Here is a 25,327-nt window from a genome sequence, read left to right on the forward strand (position 1 = left end):
ACTGTTTGAGCTCCTCTGGGGAGCAAGAGGCGGCGCCGATACAGTCATCAATGTACCGGAGGAAGAGGTGGGGTTTGGGGCCTGTGTAGGTACGGAAGAGGTACTAATCTACGTAACCTACAAAGAGGCAGGCATAGCTGGGGCCCATGTCGGTGCCTTGGCCACCCACTTTGTCTGTAGGAAGTGGGAGGAATCGAAAGAGAAGTTGTTGAGGGTGAGGACGAGTTCGACTAGGCGGATGAGGGTGTCGGTGGAGGGGGACTATTTGGGCCTGCGGGACAGGAAGAAGAGGGCATTGAGGCCATTCGCATGAGGAATACAGGTGTATAGGGACTGGACGTCCATGGTGAAAATGAAGTGTTGGGGGCCAGGGAATTGGAAGTTCTGGAGGAGGTAGAAAGCGTGGGTGGTGTCACGGACGTAGGTAGGGAGTTCCTGGACCAAAGAGGTGAAAATGGAGTCCAGATAGGTGGAGATGAGTTCGGTGGGGCAGGAACAGGCTGAGACAATGGGTTGACCAGGGCAGGCAGGTTTGTGGATTTTGGGAAGGAGATAGAAATGGCCCGTGCAAGGTTGGGGAATAATAAGGTTGGAGGTTGTGGGTGGGAGGTCCCCTGCGGTGATGAGGTCATGAATGGTGTTGGAGATGATGGTTTGGTGCTCGGGGGTGGGGTCATGATCGAGGGGGCGGTAGGAGGAGGTGCCGGAGAGTTGGCGTTTGGCCTCGGCGATGTAGAGGTCAGTGCACCATACTACCACTGCGCCACCCTTCACTGCAGGTTTGATGGTGAGGTTGGGGTTGGAGCGGAGGGAGCAGAGGGCTGCACGTTTGTTAACAAAGTGTGGAGCTGGATGAACACAGCAGGCCAAGCAGCATCTCAGGAGCACAAAAGCTGACGTTTCGGGCCTAGACCCTCTCTGATGAAGGGTCTCAGCCCGAAACGTCAGCTTTTGTGCTCCTGAGATGCTGTTTGGCCTGCTGTGTTCATCCAGCTCCACACTTTGTAATAATGCTTCGAGTCTGGTGACTCTTCCTCAGAACTCTGCCTCAGGCATTAGATGGAGTGTCAATCAAAAGAGCTATTTTTCTCCTGGATGATGTCGAGGTTCATGAGTGTTGCTGAAGCTGCACTCATCCTATTCTGAGGAAGAGTCACTGGACCGGATAGGTTAACTCTGATTTTTCTTTACAGATGCTGCCAGATCTTCTCAGCTTTTCCAGCAACTTCTGTTTTTGTTCCTGATTTATAGCACCCACGGTTCTTTCGGTTTTTAAACCGTGTCAGTCACTGATTCAATCCCAATATGAACCAAAATCACTGGTTTCTCTGACAGCACTCAGTTCTTTACAGAGGGTTTTGTGGCACAGTGGTAGTGCACCTGCATGCAGGCCAGGAACTCTGCGTTCATGTTCTACCTGCTCTTGAGATCTGTTATAATAAATCTGAATATGTTCCTACAAAACTAAATCCTACACCTTGCTAAGCGGATCCTGTGGTACTTCTGGACCATGAGGCCTAGGTTTCTAGTCCCACCTGCTCCGGAGGTGTGTAATACCATCATTGAAAAGGCTGACTAGAAAATATTTATAAGGTATATACTGGTGTGACAATACCTAAAAAGGTCATTTTGTCCTAGGTTTTTTTGAAGAGAGGTTGTAAAGGCAGAGGGAACAAAGTGGCCACGGGAGATGCCTTATGTCAACAATCAGGGAGGCTTTTACGTTGTTTTTTCTAAAACAGTTGTTACAATGTAAGGGAATTGACCAGTTCTCACTGATCATGCGTTCTAGTTTTCGCTGTAGCAGACAGAAGCTGTTGAGGTCCCAGAAGAGTTGGAGCCTCAATAAGATGATTCCTACCTGCTACATTCTCTGAAATGTCTCTTGATGTTATTTCCTCCTGGAGTGGAGAATTGCCTGTAAGAATCTCTGCCTGAATTTAACTTTTTGCTAAGGGGTATGTTTATGGAATGTTGCTACACTAAAACAGTTAATTAGTAATAAGTACTGTTTCTATTATTTAATTATGTTTTCCAATAGTTAAGATACCCTAAATTCCTCTTTCTTTTGTTTGTATTTTAACTATAGTATTTAAATAATTTGTATTTTTCTTAACATCGAATGGCTTGACCAATAACAGCATATCTGGAACATGCATGTCACATCTACCTTTAAAATAAGAAAAAGTTAGGGTCTAGGCTACCTTCTTAAAATATTTTGAGGGGGCCTGGTCTAGTCCATAACACTAGACTGAGTCAACCTTCAAAATGTTGACTAAATAAGTACTAACTTTGACCAGCATACATGCTTTTGTTGCATAGAATTAATCAGTCAATTCAGATTAACTGTTTTTTTTCAGAAATTACATTTACTTTTCAAAATGTTATTTCATGGAATGTGGGTGTCACCAGTTATACTGGGCCAGTTTTATTACTCAGTCAATACAGTGTGGAGCTGAAGGAACTTAGCAAGAGTCCTGATGAAGGGTTCCAACCTGAAACATTGACTTTCTTGCTCCTCTGATGCTTCCTGACCTGCTAAGTTCCTCCAGCCCCACACTGTATTAACACTGACTCCAGCATCTGCAGTTCTTACTAACTCCGAGTTTTACTACTCATCTTTAAATGCCTTTGAGAAGGTGGTGGTGAGCTGTCTTTTCAAACTAATGAAGTCCATATAGTGTAGGTACACCCAGGATTTTAGTCCAGTGACAGTGAATGAACAGCAATATATTTTCAAATCAAGAGGCTGTGTGACTTCTTTGGCAAACTGCAGGTGATAGTGTTCCCCTGTATCTATTTCCATTATCTTTCTAGATGCTGGAAAGTATTATCTAAGAAGCTTTGGTATATTTCTATAAGGTGTCTTGTCGATGATTCACACTGTTATCACTGTGTGTTGATGATGAAGGGAGAGAATGTTAAAGGTTTTAGATGGAGTACCAATCAAGAGGGCCATTTTCTCCTGGATAGTGTTGAGGTTCTTGAGTGTTATTGAAGCTGCACTCATCCAGGCAAGTGAAGAGTATTCTATTACACTCATGAAAACAAAATTTGAGCTCTCCCTATCTGAGCTAACTCTAACGCAGTAGCAATAAATATGGCTGCTGGACATAGATGGGAGGTCACTGGAAATTGTAACATTATTTCAAAACTTGAGGGATCTTTAGAAACATCAGTGGGAATTGCAGTGAACTAAGTATACTTGAAAGCATTCAAGCCTGCAACTCGTAACCACAAATCATGGAGCACTTGAAGGAAGGCATTTCTGTCAGCAGATGATATTAAGAGTAAAAGTGCCAAGAAGCAAGATAGTTTGATCATTTAACAGTCAGACATGTTGAGCACGTTATTTTGTTAAGGCAATGGAATAGTTATTGCACAGTGCAAACAAATGAAGGAGTACTTTGTTTCCTTTCATTGAAGGAAAGGGATTTGTGGCATTATTGCATATGGATGGTCAGGTAGTCGTGTACTTTTGAAAGAATTAGGTGATGCCATCAGTGTAATCTCATGTATTGTGATACTCTTGTGTAAAGGTATCAGTTCTATCTTAAAATAGTTACCACTGAACTTTGTAATTCTTAAGGGAAGTTAGCCAGTCAATCAATACAGATTATCCTCATGTTTGTGCTAGAGTTCTAAATTTTTTTTATTCTATGAATAAATCTTCTTCTGATATTTGTTCTCTCAGAGCTCAGTCTTGTAGTGTTGTCAGAGTTCATGTAATATCACAAGAGAGCTGATCATCATAGCAGTTAATGCGCAGTATTGGTAGGATATTTCAGAATATTGCAATGTCTAGTGCTCAAAGAAGACTCTTTAGTGAACTCTGGAAGATAATTATCATTGTGTTAGTTAAATCATTAAGTCCAGGATTGAAGTCTGCAAGTGAACAGTAATTAATTCAGAGTGCTTCAACTCACTCTGCAGCATAGAGCATTTCCTGTTTGGGCAAAGGAAGTGGCTATACTATGTTTGATAGAAGTATAATCATTAACTTCCCAGTTAATATGCTTTTGTGGGATGGACCCACTAGTTAAAAAATAAAAAAAGTACATGAATCTAAAACTAGTTATGAAAAATCCATGATAACAAAGTGTGGAGCTGGATGAACACAGCAGGCCAAGCAGCATCTGAGGAGCACAAAAACTGACATTTCAGGTCTAGACCCTTCATCAGAAAAGGGGGATGGAGAGAGGATTCTGAAATAAATAGGGAGAGAGGGGGAGGCGGACCGAACTTGGATAGAGGAGAAAATAGGTGGAGAGGAGAGTATGGGTGGGGAGGTAGGGAGGGGATAGGTCAGTCCAGGGAGGACAGACAGGTCGAGGTGGCGGGATGAGGTTAGTAGATAGGAAATGGTGGTGCGGCTTGAGGTGGGAGGAGGAGATAGGTGAGAGGTAGAACAGTTAGGGAGGCGGGGACGAGCTGGACTGGTTTTGGGATGCAGTGGGGGGAGGGGAGATTTTGAAGCTGGTGAAATCCATAGCATTTTAACAACAGTGTAACCTATCTCTACTGAGATAGCAGTTCTAATCCAAAGAGCTTGTGAAACTGCTGGTTTTGTTCTCAGTGTTCTTCAAGGCTTTCTGCTGTTGAATTTAACTCCCTTTCACACTTTTGATTTTCAGAAAGAGGGTGGTAAAAACATAGAATTCACCAGCATCGGGAGTGTTTGAAGCAAATAGTATAAATGATTTTAATAACACACTCAATAAGGATATTATGGCGACATTAATAACAAGTTATGTTTGTACAGATAGATGAGAAAAGACAAGAGTGACTGAGTGGAGCAAAATCACCAGTTTGGACTGTTCCTGTGCAGTATCGCTTAGAACATAAAACATGTACAGCACAGAACAGGCCCTTCAGCCCACAATGTTTTGCCGAACTATTAGCCTACTTTAAGATCAAAACTAACCTGCAACCCTGTGTAAAGAACCTACCCCTGACATCTCCCTATACCTTCCTCCAAGCACCTTAAAATTTTGCCTCTTCATGACAGTCATTTCCACCCTGGGAAAAAGTCTATGGCTGTCCACTCTATCTGTGCCTCTCATCATCTTGTACACTTCTGTTAAGACACCTCCCATCCTTTTTCGTTCCAATGGGAAAAGCCCTAGTTCCGTCAACCTTTCCTCATAAGACCTGCCTCCATTCAAGGCAGCACCCTGGTAAATCTCCTCTGCACCCTCTCTAAATCTTCCACATCCTTCCTATAATGAGAGGACCAGAACTGAACACAATATTCCAGGGTCTAACCAGGGTTTTAGAGAGATGCAGCATAACCTCATGGCTCTTAAACTCAATCCCCCTGCCAGTGAAAGCCAACATAACAGACACCTCCTAACAACCGTATCAACTCGGGTGGCAACTTTGAGGGATCTACGGACGTGAACCCCAAGATCCCCCTGTTCCTCCACACTGCCGAGAATCCTGCCATTAATCGTGTATTCTGCATTCAAATTCGACCTTCCAAAATGAATCACTTCACACTTTTCTGGGTTGAATGCCATCTGCCACTTCTTTGCCCAGCTCTGCATTGTGTGAATTATTCCTATGTAATTTCACAAGGAATATTCAAGAAGTGATTTGGTGAGAAAATCTATTGAATATCATTTTTGAAGTGAAATGGCCAGGTAGATTGACAAAATGTTTCCTTTCATGATCTTGTGTAATGCTATATTCCTAAATGCAATCTTTCAAAAATTTTTTTTAACTTTTTAAACTTGTCTTAGACAATTATCATATTTATATTAAACACCTTATTTTGACTTCTGTTATTGCAATTTGAAATGTCTTCACTATAGAAAATTTGGAGGCAATAATTGTCTAGTATATGAAGTACCTAAGTTCACCTCAAGTTTCAATTTTATTTGTATCTTTACTGGATCTCATTTCTTTTCTGACAGTCCACTACCTATTAAAGTGTGTGAGAAAAATACTTTGGTTTACATGTGCTGTTGAGCTTTTACCAGTTCACTCTTTGTACCACTTTCTACTATTTTTCAGAACATTTCTAAAGTAATCAAAGCCCTTCCAATTCTTTTTCATATTGTCCAACATCAAAATGCTGTAATCCTGCTAATGAATTAATGTTAGAATGAAGATTTCCTTGCCAGGTGTTACCTAAATTTCTGACTGCTTAATGTATGTTAACGGCAAAATAGACAGGCGGAGAAGCTAGTTCCCACTTGTGTCTGATTTTTGGGAACAAAACATATGGGGTCAGAAAAGGGATAGGATCTAATTTTCAGGCATGATTCCTCACCCTAAAATTTACACTGGCTCCTAAAGTGTCAGCTAATGACTAGAAAGTGACACAATGCTCCAACCCTTGAGAAAGTGAGTAAGTAACTTTATTAAGTAATGCTGGCTTTAGGACAATGATAAATTTAAAATAAATAAATGGATAGTGAAACTTCATTTTTGTTTTCTGGATATAATGTGGCCTAAATGATGGTACTGTAAGGCACTGGAACAGATATGTTTCTCTTTCTTCAGTTATATTAACGTCTAACCAGAAAGAGTGGAAGTTCTCAGCATATCTAATTTCAAAGCAATTCTATTGGTTCCTGCTGGCCTAGCATCACTTCTTGCCATTCACATCCCAGAACTTATAAAAAGACTAACTCACTCCACTAATACTGGCAAGGAGTTAACCAGCGCATTAGAAGTTAAATACCATCTATAGTCGGAGCAAGGTTTATATAGTACCGTGTACCTACATTTCCACACCAGCTTCAGCTGTGCGTTCAAATAGTGTAGAAAACCCAATGTATCCCTTACATTTATAAAGCCTCAAATTTGACCCAAGAATCATGACTGTCTAAATGTTTCACTTTGCAAACCACTCTCCTGTTGTGACACGTTTTATTTCATACTTCTAAATCTCACCAATATGCAATTACTGTGAAAGTGTGTCCAAACCCACCCATCATGGGAAAGTGTCATTAATTTGACGATTGAAAGTGTTATAAATCTATATCTTATGAATGATGTGTTGTATGGTCTAAGAGAACAGGTTTTGTGATCCACGTGTAAACATTGAGCTGAATTTTACAAGGCACAGTTACTTCCTCGTTTCCGTCACCTCAGAATAAAGGAGCCAGGAGGAGTCTGTCTGCCTGTGATTGTGCCGCTGCCCCACAGCCATTTAATTCTGGCAGCAACACTAATTTCTTCGAGGTGATACTCCACTCTATCAGCCTTATAAAGCTTCTGGCCAAATAGCTGCCTAGTGCTAAATGGAAAATCGTGACTCCGAGCTGATTTATAGGCAGTTTGACACTGAGGAGCCCTCATAAGGCTGAAGTGAGTGGTCTCAGCAACAGGATAGGGAGCTAGTTCGAGAGGCCTGAGGAGACCTAACGTCTGGACAAGACCTAAGCAGGTGATGAGGGAAAGAGATGAGGTGCCTTTGCCTGGTTGTTAAGGCCTCCAAAAAAGGAATCACGACCTCCTCTGCTGTTTACCAGATATCAGCTACAGTAACCAGTTCTCCATAAGGCGTGGGCATCCCCCTACCCCAGATCAATTGCAGTGGCTACCGGATAAGGCCCTTAAATGACCCTTAATTAGCCTCCAGTTAAGTCTTAATATGGCCATGAAAGAGGTCAGGCTGTCTGGCACCTCTCACTATCTCTGTAAAAGTTCACATGGGTGGAAGGTTAGCAGATCACCCATTGGATTTTCCAGATCCCTTGTCTTCAAAGCCATTTTTAAGAAAACATTAAATCCAGATCTCAATCCTACTCGAACTTTTGAATGACAAGTAATGCAATCTATGTGCTTTGAATAAAATCAATCCACAACTGCGGGGAGATGGTTTGCTGAATGCTTTCAAACAGCTGAACTTTAATTCACAAGTTACAAAATTACGTTTAAAAAAATGTTTTAAATTTTTACAAAGTAGTGATGGCTCAAGGAAGACATGGCAAAATCATTTAATGAATTGAGCAAGTCCAAAATATTGCTTCAAATTGGTTCCCACTCAGCACCCCGCACTGAAGTGAGAATTGTGTCATCAATTTGAATATGTTTCCATATTGACTTATTCGGTCATAAAATCAGATCGAGCCGAAAAAAGTTATGTATGGGCCTCATCTCTCCTTGTCTACACTTGCTCAAGTTTATGAAACAGATTTCAGCCAGCAATTTATTCATGCTCTGTTTGTTTTAGTTGGTCTTAGGGAGTTTTAGTTGGTATAATAAGCAGAAATTCCTTACCGTTCTTGACAAAGACATTTTAAGTAACAGTTTTCACAGATAACTCAGTCTTATGCTAGTTCTTCCACTGATGGTACGTTCACCCAAATTTACACCTGACTGCCGAATGATAAATAGACATGGCTTCCAACGATTCATCCAGGAAATTACTTATTCATTACTTTAGTGCATTGCCATGCTTTTGAACCATGTTTAAATGTGAATACTATTATTGTGATGAGAGCCAGTAGCCAGGAAAAAAAAATCCCCATTTGGAATAATAAAGCTATTTAAAGTGAATGAATTTATCGATAATCCCACTGCCTTGACAGCAAGTAGACTGATCTCATGGCTTCTCATCTGATTGATCAGTTAATTTATTGCCATGTGTACTGAAATACAGTGAAAAGCTTTGCTTGCGAGCACTACATGGAGATCATAGCAAACAAACAATGTACAGATCAAAGAGACTTAGACAGAAGCATACAGGTTACACTGCACAGGGCATGTGCTAGGTGAGACCAACGTTAGCAAGATAAATCCTTATTTGAGACTAGAGAATCCATTCATCAATCTGATAACAGCTGGGAAGAAGCTGTTCCTAAACCTGCTGGTGTTTGTGTTCCGGCTTCTGTATCTTCTGCCTGATGGAAGAGGTTGTAGGAGGTCATTACCAGGATGCAATGGGTCTTTGATGATGTTGGCACCTTTCTGCGGCAGCGAGCCCTGTAAGTTGAGCCCATAGATGGAAGGTTGGCTTCCATGATGGTCTGGGCTGTGCGCACCATCTTCTGTAGTTTCTTACGGTCCTGGGCAGAGCAGTTGCCAAACCAGGCCATGATGTACCCAGACAGTATGTTTTCAATGTTTATATCTATACTCATGATCTCATTTCTTGCATGTTGTTCCAAATTATTTGAAAACCAAGACAAGCTGCCCTTTGATCAAAGATATCAGGGTTTCCTAAGAAATAAAAATAGGATTAGGCCACACAGACCTCGGGAAGGCATTAAATCCAAATCACAGCTGTATTTGACCTTCAGATGGATAGGTAATATATTCCAGAGATAGTGAGAACTGCCGATGCTGGAGTCTGAGATAACACAGAGTAGAGCTGGAGGAACACAGCAGGCCAGGCATCATCAGAGGAACAGGGAAGCTGACGTTTCAAATCGGGACCCTTCTTCAGAAATATAGAACATAGAACATAGAAAAGTACAGCACAGTACAGGCCCTTCGGCCCACGATGTTGTGCCGTGGAATAATCCTAATCCAAAAATAAAATAACGTAACCTACATTCCCCTCAATTCACTGCTGACCATGTGCATGTCCAGCAGTCGCTTAAATGTCACTAATGACTCCGCTTCCACTCTACCACTGACAAACTATTCCATGCGCTCACAACTCTCTGGGTGAAGAACCTCCCTCTGACATCTCCTCTATACCTTCCTCCTAACACCTTAAAACTATGACCCCTCGTGGCAGTCAATCCTGCCCTGGGGAAAATTCTCTGGCTATCGATGGGGGGCGGACAAAGGGAGTTCTGAATAAATAGAGAGAGGATGGGTGAGGCAGGGGAAGGTTGGTGGAATGGTGATAGTGAGTGCAGTTAGGCAGTGGTAGGGATTTGTCAGTGAGGTGGGAAGAGCTATGTGCTTTGAACCAAATCAATCCACAATTGAAATATGCTGTACCATTCAATAAGACCATACCTTTCATCTCAACCCTACTTTCCTGCATTATCTCCTTCTCCTTTAATTCCTCAAGTATCTATGGATCTCTGTCTTGAATATACTCAATTTGTGAGCATTCGGAGGTCTTTCGCGTAGAGGTGGATGACCATGCTAAATTGCCCATAGTGTCTAGGGAGTGGGAGGCTTTGGAATGCACCTCCACAGGTCCCTGAAAGTAGCATAATAGATTGAAAAGGCACTTAAGAAAGCAAACAAAATATCGATTGCTGGAAAAATCCATCTGGATCACTAATGTCTTTTGGGAACGGAAACTGTCATCCTTACCTGGCCTGGCCTACATCAGACTCCAGGCCAATATCAATGTGACTGACTCTTAACTGTCTTCTGGGCAATTAGAAATGATCACTAAATGCTGGTCTAGCCAGTGATACCTACCTCCCATGAATTAATTTTTAAAAATCTTTCCCTTTATTAGCCAAGGTGTAAAAGATAAGAGGAGGAAAGGTTATGTTGGGTCTCTATTGAACATAGGTTAGGCTATAACTTGACAGCTAGTTCTGGTCATCTGACAGGATGTGTAACTGCACCAGTGAAGAAACAGAGGAGAAACATGAAGATGTTGCCAAATCTGGACAATTGCCACTATGAAAGAATACTGGACTAATTCTGGTTGTTGTCCTTGGAACAGAGGAGGATGAACAGAGATTAGAATGTGCGAGCAAAACAAAGTTGATGGAAAAGTTCAGGTCTGGCAGCATCTGTGAGGGAAAAAAACAGAGTTAACGTTTCAGGTCTGGTGACCCTTCCTCAGAACATAGCTTGTGCAAGACCTGGATATTCTAGTAGGCCCTATTTCCCTTAACAGTAGGATCAGTGAATACAGGCATAGATTTAAAATGATTCATAGAAAAATTAGAGAGAAGATCACCCGCACGCATAAAGTGACTTCAATATTCTTTCACCTTTCTCTTTGACCACTACATCAGGGTGCTACATCAGCTGCCGTACCTGAGCTGGTAGAAACTTGCTAATGACTAATCCACCTTGCATAGATGAGCTTGCTGGGTGGGCTCTGGTGGTCCGGATCAAGTGGTTTGCAGACTGCTGGCAGTCTGCCACAGAATCAACCTCTTTAGCCCGAGCTAATAGAATAGAGTCATTGAGGTCTTCAGCAGAGGGGGGAACGGATTTGCAAGAGAATCCCGAGAGGACATTTCCTGAATGTCTAGCTGTCATTCCTTCTCGTTGTTTTACAGTTTGAGGGAATGGAGGCAGTTCAGGGGAGGGTCACCAAATTGATTCCAGGGATGAAAAGGCCGTTGTACAAGGGGTGGTTGAATAGTTTGGGCTTGTACTCACTGGAGTTCAGAAGAATGATGAGGGGGCCTGATTGAGTTATATAAAATGCTAAAGGGGATTCATCAGGTGGACTTTGGACAGACACTTCTCTCTTGTGGAACAATCTCCAAGAGGTCATACTGTCATAGTCATAGAGTTATACAGCACAGAAACAGCCCCTTCGGTCCAACTTGTCCATGCCAACCAGCTATCCTAAACTGAACTAGTCCTATTTGGCCCATATCCCTCTAAAACTTTCTTATTCATGTGTAGGTCCAAATGTGATGAAAATGTCGCAATTAAACCAACCTGTAACAGTTACTTTGGCAGCTTGTACCATACATGCACCAACTCCTGTATGATAAATTATCCCTCAGATCCCTTTTAAATCTTACCCCTCTCACCTTAAACATATGCCCTGTAGTCCTAGACTCCCCTACCCTAGGGAAAACACCTTGGCTATTCACCTTATCAGTGTCTCTTATGGTTTTATAAGGCTCAATTCGGGCATCCCTCAGCCTCTGATGCTCCAGGGAAAAAAGCCCCAGCCAATCCAGCCTGTCCTTATAACTGAAACCCTCAAGTCCCGGCAACATCCTTGTAGATTTTTTTCAGTACTCTTTCCAGTTTATCAACATCCTTTCTGTAACAGGGTGACCAGAATTGTATGCAATATTCTAAAAGTGGCCTTACCAGTGTCTCATACATGACATCCCAACTCTTGTATTCAGTACTCAGAGTGATGAAGGCAAGAGTGCCAAACACCTTCTTCACCACCCCATCTGCCTGTGACACCACTGTCAAGGATCTATGTACCGGCACCCCTCGGTCTCTCTGTTCGACAACAGTTCCTAGGCCCCTACAGTTAACTCTATAGGTCCTGTTTTGCTTTGTCTTCCCAAAATGCAACACCTTTATCGAAGTTAAACTTGATCCTCTACCCGTTCGCCCACTGGCCCAGTTGATCAAGATCCCATTGTACTCTTAGATGAGCTTCGTCACTGACCCCTACACCACCAATATTGGTGTCGTCCACAGACTTACTAACAATGCCTCTTATATTCTAATCAAAATCATTTTAGAAGTGAAAAACAACAGTGGACCCAACACTGATCCCTGTGGCACACGACTGATCACAGGCCTCCAGTCCAAATAACAACTCTGTACCACAACTTTCTGTTTCCTACTGTCAAACCAAATAATTTATCGGATTGGCCAGATTTCCCTGGATCCCAATGTAAGCTAACCTCACCAATCAGTTGACCATGCAGAACCTTATCAAAGGCCACACTAAAGTCTGCTACTCTGCATTCATTTTTCTTCTTGGTGTAGATATGGGTATAGAGTGAGAGGAGGTAGATTCAAAACAAATGAGGAGAAACTATTTTTCTCAGAGGATTGTGAATCTGTGGAACTCACTGCCTTAGAGTATAGTGGAGGCAGAATCAATCAACATTTTCAAAAAAGAAATAGTTATGTTTCTGATAAAAAGTGGGATAAAGGAAGCAGGAAAGTGGAGCTGAGACCAGGATAAGATCAGCCATGATCATAGTAAATGGCAGACCAGGCCCGAAGGGCTGAATTTCCAACTCCAGCTCTTAATTCCTGTGTTCCAGGCTCTCTTGGCCCCCTCTCGCTAAACCAATGAATGAAAGATTCTGTGGTTCAAGTGTTGGAGTGAAGGTCTGAGTGCTGACTCTTCAGTTTTACCTGGTTCTCCATGATAGCTGCCCCTGGTCCATGGAGGAAGCTACCCAAGCACCTGTTTTGCCTGTCCAAGCACTCAGAATGTGAGGACCCTCAAGGTCCAATTGTACTAACTATGCTCTTTCCAGGCGAGTGCAGGCTGGAAGATTATGATACTTTTAAAGATCAAGAAATAGTCACTAGAAAGATGATTTTAAAAAAAATGTAATTTATGAAATAAAACTGGCACAAATTATAAAGGTGGATAGCAAATTTTCTACAAGCATATTGTTACAAAGTCGTGTAGACTAATCATGGATTGGAAGGCAGGAAGGAAGCTCGAATTTGTTTGTTAAAAGGTAATAAGGGAGAATAGTGTGCACCTGCTTTAAGAGTTACAGTGCTTTTCTAAGCTTACAGGTTTATACAGTAATAAAAAAAAGTTTCTGTATGTGGCTGAAGATGTACAACCAGTTCTGAAATTGAAACATATATCAATTAGCCATGTGTTTGGAAACATTAAGCTTTTTTTGATGCTTTGGCAACTACTTGGAATCAACCAATTAATCTAACCCAAGCACTTAGTGTTTGAAAGCTAATTGAATTTAAATCTGATGGTTTTGATAACCTCAAATCAAAGTTATTATAAGAAAGTTGATATGTCATCCGAGGTATATAAGCAGAGGGTTTTTGAACATCGGTCTGACAGCAAACTGCCACTTAAGAAATAAGCATTTATTTCTCACAAGAAATCACTAAGTTCTTTAAGAAAGCATCACCTATCCATAAAAGGTACTTCCAGTTAAGAGTCCTCACAGAAGATTTCATGGAGAAAACATTCCTGACAGACAGATCATCAGGAGACAGGCATTTATAACTTCAGAACAATAGAAGAGAGGCGTGCAGACTTTGAGAGATTCAGTTTTATTGTATTTTCTTATTACTTGGGTTTATATGTGTGGGATTTGTGTTTATTAGAACATTGTGCCAATAGAATTTAGTTCAATTAGGGAAGAGTTAGTAGCTAAGGGGGAATTGCTCGGTTTGTTAGTAATTTTGTTAGTTTGTTTACTGTTAGAGTTAAATAAATAAATTGTTACTTGTTACTTATAAAGTGAGAATCAAGGATTTTCTGTCACTTAACCTCCACTTTTCTGTAATAGGCTAACAGATTTGATGAGTTCAGACAAGCTTTTCTGTGTGTTTTGGGTTTAATTATTAGAAGGGGACCTCTGCCATAACAGATTTGGGGCTTGTGTTTTGATTTTAATTAACAGAGGGGTTTGACTTTCCCTTCCTACCAAATAAAAGGAAAGAGAGTAGTTAAAGTGAATGTTGGGCCATTGGAGAATGAGACTGGGCCATTAAGAGGGGGGTACATAGAAATGATGGAGTCACTCAATCAATATTTGGCTTCAGCTTTCACTGTGGAGGACTCCCAATAGTAACAGGTAATGCAGAGGTCACAGAAAGAGAGAAACTTAGAATAATCACCATCACTAGGGACAAACTAATGAGTGAACTATTTGGATTGAAGGCAGACAAGTCCCTGTGGCCTGATGGCCTATATCCTAGGGTTTTAAACGTATTATCCACGGTGATAGTGGATCCACTGGTTATAATCTTCCAAAATTCCTTAGATGTGGGGAAGGTTCCAGTGGATTGGAAGAGTGACAATGTAAAGCTCTTATTCAAAAAAGGATGGAGGCAGAAAATAGGAAACTATAGACTAGTTATTCATTATGTGTCACTGAGAATGTGTTAGAATCTATTATTAAGCAAGAACTATCATGCCATTTGGAAAGCACAAACCACAATCCATCAGAGTCAGCATGGTTTCATGAAAGATAAATCACTTTTGACTAATTTGATAGAGTTCTCCAATGATGTAACAAGCTATAAGGATAATGGGATCCTCTAGATTTAGTATATCTGTACTTCTAGAAGACATTTGATGTGACATCACAAGAAAGGTTAATTTACATGGTAAGATCACATGGCATTAAGGTAATTTATGATCTTGGGTAGAGGTAGAGGCCAACCAACAGAAAGCAGAGTGTTAGATACATTGGCCTTTTCTGGCTGGCAAGATGTAACTTGTAGGGTGCCACAGCGCTCAGTTCTCATGCTTCAACTAAAAACAATTTTTCTATTAACTCGGGTGCAGGGTAGAAAGTATTATAGCCAGATTTGTATGTGACACTAAAATAGGTGGAAAAGTAAGTTGCAATGAAGAGATTTGAAACCTAAAAATGAATGTGAATAGGTTAGCCAACTAAGTCAAAATTTGGCAGATGAAGTGTGATGTGGATCAGAATGAGGTATCCATTTTGGTCAGAGGAATGGAAAAGCAACTTATTATTTAAATGGAGTGAACCCTCAGAGTACTCTAGTGTAGAGGGGTCAGGGTGTCCTCATGCATGAATGACTGAAAACTAATATGCAGGTACAGCAGGTAATAAAGAAGGCAAACGGAAGTTTGGCATTTATTGCTAAAGGACTAGAGGATAAACGTACCAAAGTATTGCAGCAATTATACAAGCCATTAGTGAGACTGCATCTGGAGTACTACATACAACTTCAGCTCCCTTGAGAAGGGATGTGGTTGCATCAGAGGCAGTTCAGAGAAGATTTATTTGATTGATTCCAGAGATGAGGGATTTGCCTTCTGAAGAGAGATTGAGCAGTTTAGACCGATAATCTCTGGAGTTTAGAAGAATAAGACGAATTCTAGTTTAGGCATATAAGATGCTAAAGGGGATTGACAATATAGCTGTGGAGAAGATATGTAGAAACAATCTATAATGTGAGATCAGAGTTTTAGGGAAAGGGGCAGCAGCGATGAGGACAAATTACTTCTCTCAAAGTATTATGATATTATAATCTGTGGAATTCAGTGCCCAAGTGTGTGGTGGCTGCTGGAATATTGAGTACATTTAAGAAGGAGATACACAGATTTTAATATTGACAAGTTGAAGGTTTAGACAGAGCAGGCAGGAGAGTGAATTTGAGGCCAAGATAACATCATATCAAATGGTGGAGCAGGCCTGAGGGACTGAATTGCCTGTTCCTGCTCCCAGTTCTTATTTTCTTACAAAGTGCAAGATAATGATAACTGTAGAATTTCACATGTGAAAAGTATACAATGACAATCTATGGGATACAAACTCTGACTACAATTCATCTTCACTATGTCATTGACTGTTAATGATTTTGATCGTAGTCATCTCTGTGAACCAGAGGCACAGGCAATCTTAAAAGTGTCACCAGTGGCTAAAATTAAAATAAAAGTGGCTATAATTCATAGAAAAAATCCAAGGACTCAAGAGCTATAAAATGGTGTGGTGCTGATTTCCTCTTACCTTGAACTGTAAGTATTTACCCATGTGCTCTTATAAGCAGCACTACCTTTCTTGAATGAGGTGGGGAATGAGTGGCGGGGTATGCAGTTTCAATAATCTTACTGCATTTACGATCTCTTACTCTATTTGCACACCATGTCCTGAACTGCATACGGCTGAATAAGGTCCACTATGTCAAAAGTCCATTCAGAGGCATTTATGGTCCTTCTTGTAGGAGTCATTCACATCTAGGTATACTGAGGACTATGCTCAACTGACATTTGAGTGTGAAGCATGTAATAGCTGCTCACGTTACTGAGGTTCTGTTCTCGATGTGATGTTCCCCACGTAGGTTCACTGGAACTGCAACCAACAGATTCAGCTACAGCAGGATCTATCACTGTGGCTGAAGTGTAACAAAGCCATAGAGAAACTGAAGTATACAAATGTGAAGGCAAGCTGAAGACCCACACCAGTTGCCACTGTTCTGCCACAGAAAATAATCAGTACTGAATGTTCCCTTATGATGTGGTGAGGATTCAGGAGGCTCAGGTTCTATCATCATCAATGTCATTTCCTCCAGATGAGCAAGGCACAATATAACTGAAGATTGAGGCTGTCGTCACAAGGCTGTACTGTCTATTGGAATGGGTCTTCCAACCTGAATGACCATTCTATGCAAGTGGCTGCTTCCATGGTTTTACTGGGAAACTCTATAGGAACACTTTACCTTCAGTCACAAATGTATCAAAACTGTTTCCAATGTAATTTGTATCAGATTATACCACTTCATCTCGTTTCCCTATGATGAGGTCAGTGCTGCAGCCTAGGAATAGGCTTTGCCACAGTCATAGCCTGCCCCCAGATGCAGGGGTGTGATAGGCTGTACACAGTTCACACCGAGAGGCCCACATCATAATGCAGCTGACTTCATCAATAGGAACGGGTTCCATTCTATCAATGTACAATTCACCTTGACCACTAATGCCCCATCTTAAAGTTTTGTGCTGGGTACCCTAGAAGCTGCCATTATAGTTATATCCTTGACAACTCTCATGTTCTACTTTGTTTCAATGCTCTACAAGGAAGTTACTGGGAGACGAGGATTATTTTGTAGAACCATGGTTGGTGGCTCCTTTATGCAAGCCCTGACTATAACCAAATATACAATGTAGCTCAGATAACAAAGTGTGAAGCTGGATGAGCACAGCAGGCCAAGCGGCATCTCCCAAGATGCTGCTTGGCCTGCTGTGTTCATCCAGCTTCATACTTTGTTATCTCAGATTCTCCAGCATCTGCAGTTCCCATTATCTCTGATACAATGTAGCTCATTTTTCCACCAAAATCATTGTAAAGGAAAAGATAGGTCTTCCGAACATGAGGTTCTAATCCTAGGGTCATTCCATCGGGGTACTTTAAGTAAGATATAGGCAGAACCTTCTGCATTATCCTTGCAGTGTGGTCCCCTCCATAGCTAGAGCAGACAGAGAGGGAATTTGATAGATGCTGAACAACTGGGAGAGCAGGAGCAGTCTTGTGGATGATAAGAACATAAAGCAGAAGGAATATCGCCTTCACCACGATAGAATGGTACAGCATCAACTACAATAAGCCAGAGAGGACATAATTGGCATGCACTTCCAGTAGATCTGAATTGGCTGAAGAGATCATTAATGACTGTGAATTTATTTTGTTTGAAATGTAAGCAGCCCTGTTAGTTCCCAGAAGCAAAGTCTGTTTTCATAGTTTTTTTTTAAATTTGCTTTCTCTGTTGTTCAATAAAAGTTAATGTTTTAAGTCTGATATAATTTGACCAATCACTTTGCTTGGTAGGCTACTGTCTAGTTTAGCTAATCATACTATCCACAACCTAATGAGATTTACCAGGCAAGAACTAGCCATTAGTTTGCTTGCTAAATGAAAAATCCAAAGTTGCTTTTTGACAGTCCCCACCACTCATACAGACATTTTGCTAATACTGAACTAATCTTAATGGCTATGCTGTGAAAGTTTTGCTAAAAATGGAATGCAAAGATAACATATATTTCGATTCATGACAACTCAGTTCTGTGGTACTACAATTATAAAAAGAAAACCTAATCTCACAATGTAGGATCCTTTGTACTGCTTATAATTCCAAGATATGGATGACAGATTTTTAATCCTAAATCATCCCAATCATTATTATCAACAGTATATTTGAACGCAGGGCTACCTTGGTCTTCAAGATAACAAGGTGTAGAGCTGGATGAACACAGCAGGCCAAGCAGCATCAGAGGAGTAGGAAAGCTGACATTTTGGGCCCAGACCCTCCTTCAGAAATTTTCTGAAGGAGGGTATGGGTCCGAAACATCAGCCTTCCTGCTCCTCTGGTGCTGCTTGGCCTGCTGTGTTCATCCAGCTCTACACCTTGTTATTCTCAGATTCTCCAGCGTCTGCAGTTCCGACTATCTCTTATCTTGGTCTTCATTTACCACCAGTTTACATGATACTACCTTTCCTACACTCTAGCTCCTTTTTCTTATCTGTAAATTTTGAGCTGATTTATAATAGAATTAATATTCTATTTTTCCATGTACTGTTTTAATACATGTAAATACATCCAATAAATTTTGTCTTTGAATACAATTTGACCTCATCTGTCGTTGCAATATCGCTTTCTTTCACACTATTATTCAAAGTAACCAGCATAATTTAATATCAGCAGAGGTATCCTAGCAACTAAATTTCTGCTACCTTTTTTTGAGTCTAAGCTCCTATTATCATGCTAAAGGGATTTAACTAAACCTCTCAGTTAGGATCTTACCTGGAGAGCCTGTTACACACACATGCAGATTTTTTTTAAACTAATAAAACATTAGGTAATAAAAATGTTGATTGTCAATGTACTTCATCTGTTATCGCACATCAAAAGACAACAATCTGGACTGGTTTGTATGAAATCAGAATGGAAGAGATGGACCCTGCATTGTTACAACATCTCAGAGTGACGTGATTTGACAGCTGGTGTGTGGAAATCTGTTCATATAATTAGACACTTAAGATTTCGATTTGAAGTGGAAGACATGGGTCTGGGTAGAAGAGATACAGAATAATGCCAAAATATTCATGGAGTTAGAATTGAACATTTCCAATTGGGAAAACCTAATCAAGAAGCCCTGGAAAAGGTCAGGACGTCAAAATATAAAGGTAAATAACAATGAAATGGAAGTAAGCGATTAAGAAATGTTAAGCTAAAACTAAAAACAAGACATATACACAGCGCTAATCTCAATGATTCATCATTACAAAAAACACATTGGACACAGATCCTGATCTCTGATTTGGCATTGTTTGAAAGCTTATGTGCAGTACGCATGACTTAGAATACCCATTTCTCTGTCCAAAAGGTTTTGGAAATCATGAGTATGTTATCCATAACTTATTATTTATTGATTTTCTCTCATGTATTGAATTGTGCAAATCCAAGCATTATTGGCAGGGACTGCACAAAACTCAAACTATATTAGAGAGGGAAGCAATATAAGACTTTAAAATTTGCAGCTGATACTTCTTGCCTACATGAATGCCATAGAATGTTTAAATAGGATGAGGAAAGAGACTCGGGACACAGCTACTGTAATAGGAATTTATAAAACGTTGAAGAGAAAAGATTAATTTATCACAGCACAACAAAACTGGAAATTGAAGGCTATATCTGTGTCTCAGTAAAGGCACGTAAGTGGCCATGGACTCAGATTAGACATGAGTTTTAGATAGTTGATCTTAACTAGTAAAATGAACCAGAGATTAATGATAATATTTTAGAAATACTGGAAAATAGAAAGAAATAGACTGCACCTTTCCTCATGAGTTCATATTGATTTTTCCTTTTTCTCTCTCTGTCACAAACACACACATACGGACACACTCACACCTGCACCTCTCCCTACGTGTTTCTCTCTGGGAACATACATGCATGGTAAAAACAATTCTAAGCTTATAATATGAATCATGTATAGATCACAAAGATAACTTAATCACAGAACTGTTAATAAAATATTTGAGACATTATTCATCAAGTTCCTTCATTAGTTGTAACTTTCTTGACTATGAAATACTGAACTGGCTTAGTTTGTAAGATGTGGACCACGTGTCTCTGACATTTGGAACAGAGTTGGTTAATAAATTCATTGGACCATTATGGTGATGAAAACTAGCACATAAAATATAAAATTTAGCTATAGTCACAGTGACAAGTTGATAGAGCAAAGAAAAATTTAAGTGTGATGCTGCAAATTTTCTTAAGAGATGACAATCTAAAGATATTCTGTTGAAAATACTTATACAATTCTTGCCATTAAAATTATGACACATCTGGATTCTTCATTTCATTGTGTAGTCTTATATTGGTTTTTATTGGCTCACTGCTGAAGATTTGAATATTTCTTCCATTAAAATCTTCCATTAAGCATCCAGGAGGGTTTTCTAGAGCAGTATGTATGTAGTGCAACTCGGGAAGGGGACATACTGCACCTGATATTGGGGAATGAGCCTATCCAGGTGGTTGATATTACAGTAGGGGACTCCTGTGGAAATAGTGACCACAATTCTGTAAGTTTTACAATGCTCATGGACAAAGATGAGAGTGGTCCTAAAGGAAGAGTACTAAAGTGAGGGGAGGCCGACTATGCCAAGATTCGGCAGGATCTGAGGAATGTAGATTGGGAGAAACTGTTTGAAGGTAAATCCACATTTGATATGTGGGAGACTTTTAAGGAGAGGTTGATTAGCATGCAGGAGAGACATGTTCCTGTGAAAATGAGGAATAGAAAAGGCAAGATTAGGGAGCCATGGATGACAGGTGAAATTGTGAGACTAGCCAAGAGGAAAAAGGAAGCATACATGAGGTCTAGGTGACTGAAGACAGACGAAGCTTTGCAAGAATATCTGGAATGTTAGGCAAATCTGAAACAAGGAATTAAGAGAGCTAAAAGGGGACATGAGATATCTTTAGCAAACATGGTTTAGGAAAATCCCAAAGCCTTTTATTCATATGTAAAGAGCAAGAGAGTAACTAGAGAAAGGATTTGCCCACTTAAGGACAAAGAAGGCAAGTTATGCATCAAGTCAGAGAAAATGGGTGACATTCTTAACGAGTACTTTGCATCGGTATTCACCAAGGAGAGGGACACGACGGATATTGAGGTTAGGGATAGATGTTTGCTTAGTCTAGGTCAAGTCGGCATAAGGAAGGAGGAAGTGTTGGGTATCCTAAAAGACATTAAGGTGGACAAGTCCCCTGGTCTGGATAGGATCTATCCCGGGTTGTTGAGGTAAGCGAGAGGAAATAGCCGGGGCCTTAACAGATATCCTTGCAGCATTCTTAAACACAGGTGAGGTCCCAGAAGACTGGAGAATTGCTAATGTTGTCCCCTTGTTCAAGAAGGGGTGCAGGGATAATCCAGATAATTATCGACCGGTGAGCCTGACGTCAGTGGTAGGGAGGCTACGGGAGAAGATACTGAGGGATAGGATCTATTCCCATTTGGAAGAAAATGGGTTCATCAGTGATAGACAACATGGTTGTGTGCAGGGAAGGTCATGTCTTACCAACTTAATAGAATTCTTTGAGGATGTGACAAAGTTGATTGTTGAGAGAAAGGCTGTAGATGTCATACACATGGACCTCAGTAAGGCATTTGATAAGGTTCCCCACAGCAGGCTGATGGAGAAAGTGAAGTCGCATAGGGTCCAGGCTGTGCTAGCTAGATGGATAAAAAAACTGGCCAGGCAACAGGAGACAGAGGGTAGTAGTGGAAGGGGGTTTGTCCAATTGGAGACCTGTAACCAGTGGTGTTCCACAGGGATCTGTGCTGGGACCACTCTTGTTTGTGATATACGTAAATGATTTGGAGGAAAGTATAGATGGTATGATCAGCAAGTTTGCAGATGACACTAAGATTGGTGGAGTAGCAGATAGTGAAGGGGACTGTCAGAGATTTCAGCCAAATATAGATAGACTGGAGAGTTGGGCAGATAAATGGCAGATCGAGTTCAATCTGGGAAAATGTGAGGTGATGCATTTTGGAAGAGCTAATTCAAGAGTGAACTATACAGTAAATGGAAAAGTCCTGGGGAAAATTGATGTTCGGAGAGATCTGGGTGTTCAGGTCCATTGTTCCCTGAAGGTGGCAACGCGGGTCAATAAAGTGGTCAAGAAGGCATATGGCATACTTACCTTCATCGGATGGCGTATTGAGTACAAGAGTTGGCAGGTCATGTTACAGTTGTATAAGACTTTAGTTCGGCCAAATTTAGAATACTGCATACAGTTCTGGTCACCACATTACCAAAAGGATGTGGATGCTTTGGAGAGGGTTCAGAGCAGGTTCACCAGATGTTGCCTAGTATGGACGGTGCTAGCTATGAAGAGAGGTTGAGTAGATTAGGATTATTTTCATTAGAAAGATGGAGATTGAGGGGGGCCCTGATTGAGGTCTACAAAATCATGAGTGGTATAGACAGGGTGGATAGCAAGAAGCTTTTTCCCAGAGTAAGGGACTCAATTACTAGGGGTCATGAGTTCAAAGTGAGAGGAGGAAGGTTTATGGGCGATATGCGTAGAAATTTCTTTACACAGAGGGTGGTGGGTGCCTGGAACGCGTTGCCAGTGGAGGTGGTAGACGCAGACACAATAATGTCTTTTAAGATGTGTCTGGACAGGTATATGGATGGGCAGGCAGCAAAGGGATACAGACCCTTAGAAAATATATGACGGGTTTAGACAGAGGATCTCACTTGGCGCAGGCTTGGAGGGCCAAAGGGCCTGTTCCTGTCCTGTAATTTTCTTTGTTCTTTGTTCTTTGTTCTTAAAAGACTTATTTGGAAACATTCAAAAGCAAAATTTTAAAAGGGTCATTATTACAGTTTGTTGCCATTGACTGTTTTCTCCTGGCTTCTATTAAGTTCTAGATTTGTCAATTTGACTGCAGTAAAATTGCTTCCAGCACCGATTCAGAATTGTGGGATGCAAGTTTACTTAAAGTCGCATGAGACTAAAAGATGAAAATGCAGTCCATAGTTTCAGCATTATATGACTCATACCCATTTCAAATGTTATCTTTTTGATATGTGCTTATGAAATGGTTGTTGCCAAGGAGACAGGCATTATTCAAGATTAGACCATTATAGCAGCAAACTGAATGAATTCTTATTGTGAATTAACAGTAAGAAAACAAATGCTTGAGCAATCTACCCACTTTAACTAAGCTGTAAGGTTTTCAAATCACAGTATGGTGCCATAAAAAAAATATTGAACAGCGCAATTTTGCCACTTCATTTATTTTCAATCCATATCTACATTTCATTTCATTTGCCATGCATGGTCAGTGCCTAGTATGTGAGAGTTTTGGATGAGTCAGTGCTCTGGTGTCTTGCTGCTGCAATGTAATATATCACAAAGTAACCAGGTTCAATCTCCCACACAGATCGTGGAACACATCAACTCAATTGCTTTCAACTTTCCAATACAGAACAATAGATACCTCACCTACCAATATGAAAAATGCCAGCATTTGTGAGCATTGAGTTCAGTACAAGACCCACCAAACATGCAATTAACTAAATTATATTCAGACCCAAGGACAGGATTTTCCTTGTAGGCTTCCAAACACAACATCAAACACAAATGGGGGTTAGAATGCCATACTCATTGTGACTTTCCCTGTAGCAGCCAATTAATGACCAGTAGGAGGGCTCACTGTCCAAAAATGGACTTTTAAAGCTTGAGGGCCTATTGGAGGCCTTGCTGCTTCCAAGTAGCAGCATGCTGCAAAGGCAGGTAACTCAGCCAGAGAGAACTTTAAATTAGATGCAACTTTTTCAAAATGCAAAAGTGGAATGGGATTGGGATAAACTTGAAGAATTGTCAAGCCTGTCAGTGAATCTGTTTTTAGTATTTGACTCCATTCCCTGGGAGTAGTTAAAATACAGCCTCAAGTTGATTGTATCCACAGCAAAATAAATCCACCATTGTGTTAAAATCACAGAAGATTGCCAGGTACAAATTGAATGCCACGACATCTGTAATAAATATTATAGATGAAGGCTCAAAACACATGCGTATCATGATCAAAAATCTTCCTGAGGTGACAATAGCAATTATCTGTCAATCAGTTGAAAACGGTTGGCTCAATTATTACTAATTACTGTAGCAGGAAGCTGAACTATCTTGTGACTTTCGAAAGCGTAAGAGACAAGTTTTTCAAACCATAAAATCATAAAGGGTGCATATTCAGAAGATTACACTTAGGACAGGCTGAGCTTGCAGTGAATTAGGTTCTCATGGGAATTCAAAGCCTTGGAGAAATAGATGTTTTGAATATTAACTATTGGAATCTGTGAAGTGTGTTAATTATTCATCAGATTTGCATGTAAAGTATATCAACTGTCATCTAAAGAGGTGAAGACCAATGCAATACATTGCTGTTATTATATAGGATGAAAAGCAAAAACAAACTAAAAAAATTTCAATGTTTTTGAGAAGATTGGTAGCTCGAGTTGAACATGAGGTTTTAGCCTTGCCCACAGAGCCAGAGCGTTTAATTGCTGATGTTTTGTCACCCTGCTAGTTGACATTGTTAATGCACCTCCAGTGAAGCGTTGATGATCTGCCCTGCTTGTTATTTATATGCCTTGGTTTGCCGGGGTGGTTCTGTTTTTCAGTGGTTCGTATATCAGGTCTAGTTCAATGTATTTGTTGATGGAATTCTAGTTGAATGTAAGGTATTTCCTGACATGTCTCTGTTTCGCTTGTGCTATTATGGATGTGTTGTCCCAGTCGAATTCATGTCCTTCTTTGTCCGTAGTACTGAGACTGGTGAGAACTAGTTGTGTCTTTTCAAAGCTATTTGGTGTTTGTGTATCCTTATTGTCAGTTTTCTTGCCGTTTGGCCTGTGTAATATTTCTCCCCCTTCCGCACTTCACAGACACAACAGAGATTATCACAACACTACTCAGACACCTAGCTACACGGATGATTCCTGGAATGGTAGGTTTAACACATGATGAACGG

The sequence above is a fragment of the Stegostoma tigrinum genome, chromosome 1 (genome assembly GCF_030684315.1).
Source record: "Stegostoma tigrinum isolate sSteTig4 chromosome 1, sSteTig4.hap1, whole genome shotgun sequence".
Classification (NCBI taxonomy): domain Eukaryota; kingdom Metazoa; phylum Chordata; class Chondrichthyes; order Orectolobiformes; family Stegostomatidae; genus Stegostoma; species Stegostoma tigrinum.